The 7,842-nt window shown below is 39.5% G+C and overlaps 1 long non-coding RNA gene across 1 annotated transcript; it reads right to left on the reverse strand.

The window, feature by feature from the left end:
- Nucleotides 1-6,646: 6,646 nt before the first annotated feature.
- LOC143933197 (uncharacterized) lies at nt 6,647-7,306 on the reverse strand. The gene is made up of 2 exons (XR_013263038.1): nt 7,099-7,306; nt 6,647-6,998 (listed from the first exon to the last, which is right to left on the reverse strand). It is a non-coding gene; the product is annotated as an uncharacterized LOC143933197 (long non-coding RNA).
- Between the last annotated feature and the right edge of the window lie 536 nt (nt 7,307-7,842).

A 7,842-nucleotide genomic window follows, 5' to 3' on the forward strand; every position in this document is an offset into this window, starting at 1 on the left:
CATCTGGAGAAAATCTTACATAGTTACATAGTTAGTAAGGTTGAATAAAGACACCAGTCCATCCAGTTCAACCTGAGTGAGTGTCTACAATTGTCCCTATCCCTGTACATTGCACACTCACATCGGTCCCTACCCTCAAGGAGCCCACAATCCAAGGTCCCCATTCATATACTTGGGACAGAGGCCAATTAACCTACCTGTATGTCTTTGGAGTGTGGGAGGAAACCAGAGTACCTGGAGGAAACCCACGCAGGCACAGGGAGAACATGCAAACTCCAGGCAGGTAGTGTCATGGTTGGGATTCAAACCAGCGACTCTTTTTACTGCTAGGTGAGAGGGCTAACCACTACACCACTGTGCTGCCCCAAAATGTTGCTTATTTTCACAAAAAATAAAAAACCCAGTGCTGAATAAATACCACCAAAAGGAAGTCCTATTTGTGTGAACAAGGTGATAAAAATTAAATTTGGGTACAGTGTAGCATGACTGAGTAATTGTCATTGAAAGTGTGAGAGCATGGAAAGCTGAAAATTGGTCTGGGAAGGAAGGGGGTGAAAGTTCCCAGTTAACCTTTGTCGCCTGTTTACTAACCTTCAAATATCTGAAGACCCTGATACTAGTATCGTAGTGTCTCTTGATACTCATAAGGCATTTGATTCTTTTGAGTGGCCTTATCTATTTGCGATCCTTGACGGTACCGGTTTTGCAATCCATTACGGTACCGGATTCATGACTTGAGTAAAATTGCTGTATACTCAACGAACGGCTCCTTTACGGGTGAATAATCACAGACATCTTCCCCAAGTATCATGGCACTAGGCAGGGGTGTACTTTATCTCCCCTTGTTTTTGTCATTGCAATTGAGCCTTTGGCAGCTTTCCTCCAAAATCCATATGTAAAAAAGGGTATGAGTTATACCTTGGCATTAAAAACCTCCCTATATGCTGATAACATGCTTTTTTATTTAGTGGACCCTGCCAATTCTCTTTTCATTGCCCTACAGGTTATTTCTTGTCATTTGGAATAAATCCAGTATTATGCCTTTCCAGCAGGTATCCAGACCAATACTTCCCTTGACAGTCCCTCTGCAGGTGGTATCCCAGTTTAGATACCTTGGAATTGAAATGCAGCTACCTCTGCAGAATTATATTTCCAATAATGTCTCTCCTCTGATTGAGATTGAAAGACTGGTGACATGGAAGTCTTTACTCTTAAATTTGCTTTAAGGATACATTTATTCAAGATGTTTTTTTTTTTTTACCAAGGTTTTTATATATTTTTTGGCATGCCCCTGTTTACCTTCCCCAAAAAGTTTTTGTGGATATTAACAAATTACTTACCTCTTTCTTATGGGACTCAAGCCCTCCTAGAATTTCCCTAGAAACCCTACAGTTGCCTATTGCAGGGTTGGTGTTGCTTGTTTTTTTCCAGCTTTGGATAATGCTTCAGTAGCATCTCAAACTGCTATTCTGTGGTCTTATGAAGCCCTAAATAATTATCTGTATAGATGTGGACTGTTCCCTCATACAGAAGGAGATATATTACATTTTCGAACAAATTTTTCCACGTTTGCAACTCCAGAGTCGGGGGGGGGGGGTACTCTTCTTAATACATTGTCTAATGTGCAATTATGGTTTAAATAGAACTTGGTGGAGCTCGCTCACCTCCCAGATGGGCATTGCTGGACACGATTTGGACTTAAGTATGCCCATCAGTTGTTTTTCTCTGGGGTATTTAAATCATTTACTACATTGAGGACTGAACTGGGCATCACCAATACTTTTCTTTTTTGCTTATATACACCTTTGTCATGCAGTGGCTGCCTAGTTTGGGCTCAGGAATGTCCTACTTTGGAGAATATGCTGATAGAAAAAGATCATTCAAAATTGATTTCTTCGTCTCCTCCACACCCTGTATGGACAAACTTAAAGCTCAATGGCAGGCTGATATACCAACAGTGGGGGATGAGTCCTGGGAAATAGTGGGTTCCCAAACTGGTAGAGTGATAGCAGCTGGTGAAAAGGTGATTCAATCACAATACATATCTACATTAAACCTATTATAATCCATATAGATTGTTTAAAATGGGAAGGTTGGATTCTTCAGTTTGTTTTACATGTCACTGCTTTTATTTCTGGAGGAAAAATTAGCATTACCTGAAATATGTACCCCAAATCGCTGTCTCCTTGGAGACTTTGGAGAGGAGCCCATGAGAGAGTTAAGAAGGTGCTGCTGTGATTCCTTTTCTTTTATGAAAAAAGCTATACCACTACAGAGGAAGCAGGCAGACCCTCCTAGTTTGCACATGTGAATTACCTTAGTAAACAAGGCATTACCTCTCTATAAATTGACTTATACTGCGCAGGGGTGTCCAAAGGAATTCAATAAAATTTGGTCCTGTTGGACCTCAGCTTTGTTGGGAGAGGTGTAATTCAGTGATTACTTTTTCTATATGGAACTCTTGGTGCTCTTATGCCACGTACACATGGTCGGAAATCCCGCCAGCAAAAGTCCGATGTCAGGTTTTGGTCAGAAAATGCGACTGTGTGTATGCTCCATCGCACTGAGAGCAGGTTCTCTATTTTTCAGTCAGAAAAATTTCCTATGCGAAAATGCGTGCAAAAAATCAAGTGCACGCTCAGAATCAAGTACGAGACGGAAGCGCTCAATCTGGTAAAACTACCGTTCGTACTGGACATAGCACATTCATAATGCTGCAATTTTTTCAATAGTTTAAGGCAGCACATTCTCTACTTCTTTATAATGCTAGAAGAATGAAGTTGTTTTGCTGCTCATATTCACACAGAGTTCTCACAAATTCTTTCTTTATTATTTCTCGTGATCTCCCCAATAATCTTTTTTGTTTTTAAAGCCAGATCTCCATAATAATGTTTACAATTATTTTTTATTGTCATTTTTTTTTAATCAAGAACTCCTTTTTTTATTATTTTTAAAATATTTTCTAGTGATTTTTTTTGTGTGTGTCAAGTTTCCACAACAACATTATTATCTTATATTTTTTAACCTCAAGGAGGTTGGTTGGTGTCCCTGCCTACGCACAAACAAATTGTCCTATTTGAAGAAAAACACATAGCCAAGTATTTTTATATAAAAAAAATCTTCATTTATTTTGGCTGATAGCAAAATAAAGAGGACGGCAACGCTGGAGAAACTGCTGGAATTTGTGACGCCTTTCTACCCCAGGGCACACATCAACTCTTTGCAAATCAAAATTGGTAGCTTCAGATGTCCATAGAATAGGGAGCATAATCTGGTCCAGGACTCCTAGAGATCAGGAACAGCAGCAGATGACATATATGTCCCCAGGTCCCCAGCCTTCCTTGAGGGCTGTGGCTCTGGAGGTGGACTTGTGGCAGGAGGAGGAAGATGGGTGCATGTTATCACTCATTTGGCCCTTCAACCCCTTATGAATGGCCTCAAAAATAATTTTTTTTTTGTCCCTCCTCCATTTTCTGCAATTTTGCAGCCTCCTCCTGTCTGCCACATTCCAGAGCCTCGTCCTGGCAGAGGTCTTCCTGTGTATGAAAAAGGGACATAGTTTTTGTTTTTTCTTCATCAACCACACACAATTCTCAGCTCATGTCTGTTGCAAATTGAATGTTAATAAATAGAAAAAACTGTCATTTTTCATTCTTGTCACACTCATTTTTGTGTATTTGTTCCTATTATAAATAATTGAAACACGTGGCGCTAAACCAAGTGACTGTTACACCACTAAATATTATACTACAAGGTGCATCAAATATAGCTAAAAAAAAATTGTATTCATAAATAAAAAAATAAAAAATGAAAAAAATATTAATAGTAAATAAACATTAAATAAAAATAAATAACCCAGTGAATAAGTGATAGTTCACACTATACATTTAAACACTCCTCAGGGAGTATTACAGAGCATTTGCAGTGTTCATACAATGTTGCAAAAGTCTGTGAGTCTCCAAAACATATTTCACTTTAACAAGCAATATTGATCTTCTTTCTTTGTTCTTTTTTCACTTTTGTTCTTTCCCTGTGCTCTTGAATGTAGTGATTCTATTTGGTTTGATTGGTTTGATTTGCCCTTTTTTGAGAATTCCCCTCTTTTAATAGCCTATCCTTAAAGTGCATTGGTATGAGTTCTAGTTATACACTTACTATACGTTTGTGGTCAATTTAATACGTTAGTTATACCTATTTTTGTTATCTACAGCCATCTCTGTTTTTTTTTTGCCTCCTGTGTCCGTCCCGGGGGTGTGACACCCTTTTTGAGGGGCCACCCGTGCCTATTTTGTGGGCTTCCCTTGGGGATTTTGGTGGTAAGTTGCGCTGCGACTCATGTAATTCCCTCCAATTATTCAATGTTGTATGATTATATTGTGAATATGTTGTAGCAATTTAATTGTGAAGCATATAACTATGAGATTGTATTTACTCAATTCTAGATGTGCCAAGATATCTCCTGAAGAAGCGACATAGTCGTGAAACTAGTAGAGGACATTGTTAGCCTTGGCACCAGTCCCCCTATTCTCCACTTATTGGGGGGGGGGGAGGGGGGGTAGAAAATTATTCAAAACTAAATTAACTATGTAATGATGATTTAACAATCTCTGTTTGGTTGTTTACCAAATCATTTTAATTGTTATTTTTCTAAATAAAAATCTATGTATTCTTTTTTACTTAATTGTTTCCAATTATCAAGATAGTCCTTAATCACCACAGGTGTTACATGGTAACTTATATGGAGTAGCCCATGTCAACCCGCCCCTTTGCTTAAAAGGCCAAATTTGGAAGATGCACACAGTGTGTCAACATGTGCTATCTGCCATCAGGGGATTTCAATGTATGCGTTTTATGGGTGCAACTCCTTCCTCCCAACTCTAGTAGGTGAGATGAAGTGGTTGCACCCCCAAAACACGTTCATTGATCCCCCATGATGGGAGATAGCACATGTTGACATTAGGCACGGGATCAGGAGGGAAATTCCCAGTTTGACTCTCAATTTGTGAGCATGTTCTAAATTTGGCTTTTACAGGGGTGACATCACTCCATCTGATGAAGGCAAGATCAAGACATTTTTGACACTATAATGTCTGATATTGCCTTCATTTTTTCAATGTTTAACTTTGTAAGTTCCAAAGTTGTGTATGTTATGTTTGCAAAAATGCCTGTTTATGTACTTTTAAAAAAATTTCAAGGTAAAACTTTTTACTCCAAAATGTTTTAGAACGCACATGTGCACAGAGTAAAAGGCTTTCTACTCAACAATGTGTGGCTTCTTCTTTCAGTGCTCAATGGGTATTATTTAAATAATGGAAAAACCACTTGGCACTACAAGTGCACTAGGAGAACCTAGGAGACAGCTAAAAGAAACACAAGCAGTAAACCAAAATCAAGATTTTTATCATATCAATTTTTTTGATTTTGAAAATATTTTAAAAATTTGCTGGCATAGCAATGCCCCCCCATCCATAAAATAATCAATATATTTTTGACACACTTCGTGAGCGCTTTGGGGGGGGGGGGGTAAGCCAGGACGGCCAGCTTCCAGGGTCGTCAGGGTCCTTTCATTAAGCCTGGCCTCAGGCCCAACTGAGGCAACATAATTAGTAGAATTTTGCTAAGTTGTGCAGTATGCAGCATGATAATATAATGTAGTTAAGTTTGTACTCCACCATATTTATTGCCGTTAGAAATAGCCGGAACCGGCTGACTATTATCCCAAAGGTATTGTCCCTGACTCTGCTGGCTCTGACCAGCTGGTATTTAAAAACACTCTTCTCTGAGGTGAGGGTCCTCTGGGGGAATGGCCTCATCTTGTGATCACCCAGACCAAATGCTTCATCAGCGATGAAAAAACAAATGGGAGTCCTTCAACGTTCTCTTCTGCAGGTGGCAATCCCAAGCCACCACTCTGGAGATGTCAGTAGAACTCGGTCTGGGCAAAGTCTCCACCATCCGACATCTGGCCATTCTTCCTCATGTCCACATATAAAAACTCATATGTTGCTGACACCACCGCCACTAACACGATACTATGAAACCCCTTATAGTTAAAATAGTATGACCCTGCCTGGGGTGGTGGGACGATGTGGACGGGTTTCCCATTGATTGCCCCTCCGCAGTTAGGAAAGTCCCACCGCTGTGCAAAATGGGAGGCCACAGTCTGCCATTCCTGTGGTTTTGAAGGAAACTGTGGAGTCAAAATAGAAACTTTGTAATTTTTCCCATAACATTGCAAGCAGATTAGACACAAACATTATTTTCCAACATCAGTATAATATTCATTTTAAGGAGTATTTAAAGACAAAAATATAAGGTCCACTTATCAGATTCCTCACCCCCTCTGATGGCCCGTTGGAAAAATATTAGGGGGTGGGAGGGTTCTAAATGTGTTTGGGACAACAACAAAAAAGCCTATGGCACTCTGCATGAATTTAAGGACAACAATAACATTTGTACACGTTTTAGGGGGTGTTCAGGGTAAAGTACTACAATGGAGCTGACAAAATACATTGTTAAGTGACTAGGCTATAGGTGTGTATGGGCCCAGGACAGTATGCTGGGGAGTGTAAAAAGAAAAGGGGAACAAGTGGGACTTTAAACGAAGCATGTCAATTGAAAATAACAATGTATGAATACATGTGAATAAAATGATTTAGATTTAATTTATAATCAATAGCCACTAGGGGTTGTCCAAGATCGGAATGCATACAATAGTAGTACAGTAATATAAATATGGATATACACTCAATATATTTTCATAATAGTAATCAGAGAATCTCGAAGTATAGACAAATCAATGGACATACATGGATGCAGTTCATAACAGAAATGCATAAATCAAAAATCATAAAATCACATGAACGAGTGCAAACTCAATAAGACAAAAGTTGATATTATCAAGGATTAAAATAAGCTTAGGTAGGCATCCTTAGTTTGAGAACCCGACGCGTTTCTTGGCTTCTTGCCAGTCATCAGGGGTGGGATGCATGTTTTTACTAAAAAAGCAAATAAATATGACAAATGTTAATATAGGCGGAACCTCAGTTAAATAGAGAAAGTATCAAATTGGTCCACTTGATTGATAAAGTGACTTACAAAATAGCCCAAAGATTGGGCAGAACTTCCAGCAATGGGAACTGTTAGAGCTGGGATAAAACCGTCTCATCCGGGGTTGAGGCAGGGTTCAGACCATCCCCCAACAATGTCAGGGGGCAGGCCAGGGGGAACCGAAACAGACATCCTCAACACAGGTCCACTAGGTACTAAATGTATATGTGTGTTACCCAAATCTGCGAAAGAGAAAAGTGTGATGGGTTACAAAAAAAAAAAAAAAAACCCAAAAGCAGGACACTGAGTGTTGGATTGAACATGTTGAATGAATATAGCTGATTGCTGAAAATGTGTGTGAATGAGATATACATGAATGATTGGGAAATAGGAGAAGACTAAATGTGTGTTAAATAAGTGGGAATGGATGATGGGGAAATACAAAATCATCCAATTCAAATGTGTAAAAAAGTATGTGCAGTGCTCTGAATGAAACAATGTATGTGCAAAAAGGAGAGAAGAAAAACGAAACAAAAAAAAAAACATGCATAAAGCTATTACCCATATGTAGAGTTAAGGAGTGATCTCTTCCTAGTGGAGCACAGTGGAGGAGTGAACTGTCTGTCTGTCCCAGCTCATATACCCCAGGCCCTGGGCGGATCCCCGCCAGCGTCATGCATGATGTCTTTTGCAGCTGTGAAAAGATGAGGGAACACTCACAGCTGAGGATAATCCATACCTCAGTGGGTGTCCCTCCATCTTGGCTGCAGCATCAGGTGGAAAGACAGAGAA

This window comes from Lithobates pipiens, unplaced genomic scaffold (genome assembly GCF_037356315.1).
Source record: "Lithobates pipiens isolate NorthernLeopardFrog02 unplaced genomic scaffold, aLitPip1_a1.2 Scaffold_27, whole genome shotgun sequence".
NCBI lineage: Eukaryota > Metazoa > Chordata > Amphibia > Anura > Ranidae > Lithobates > Lithobates pipiens.